Source organism: Cyprinus carpio, chromosome A5, assembly GCF_018340385.1.
Source record: "Cyprinus carpio isolate SPL01 chromosome A5, ASM1834038v1, whole genome shotgun sequence".
Lineage (NCBI taxonomy): Eukaryota > Metazoa > Chordata > Actinopteri > Cypriniformes > Cyprinidae > Cyprinus > Cyprinus carpio.
Genome location: NC_056576.1, coordinates 39,524,558 through 39,524,977, shown reverse-complemented (window position 1 = coordinate 39,524,977; position 420 = coordinate 39,524,558).

The window sequence follows — 420 nt, the reverse complement described above, 5'->3', positions numbered from 1 at the left end:
ATGAAGATCCACAGCTGCTCTTTCTTTGTGATTTAAATTCTTCTGATGCTGTGTATATTAAGAGTCTATGAGAAATACGGTGGATGTAGATCGTCTGGTTGCATCTTTTAAAGCAAAAGGTGATGGACAAATGAAGAAAGTGAAAGACAGGAAGGAGTTTTCATTGTGATTTTAATTTTAAAGCTAAAAAATAAAGACAAGACTAACGTTTCTGTATATCTATATTCAAATGTTTATATTCATACTAATTTATTTTGCTTTTTTATTTTTTTATTTAAATGTATTTATTTATTATATTTTATATTTTATATATGTATTATATTTTAAAAAAATTTCATTTTATTATTTTTTTATTTATTATTAATATTTTTTTTAATTTATTTTAATTTATTTATTTTTTACCTAAATTTAAGGCAACCC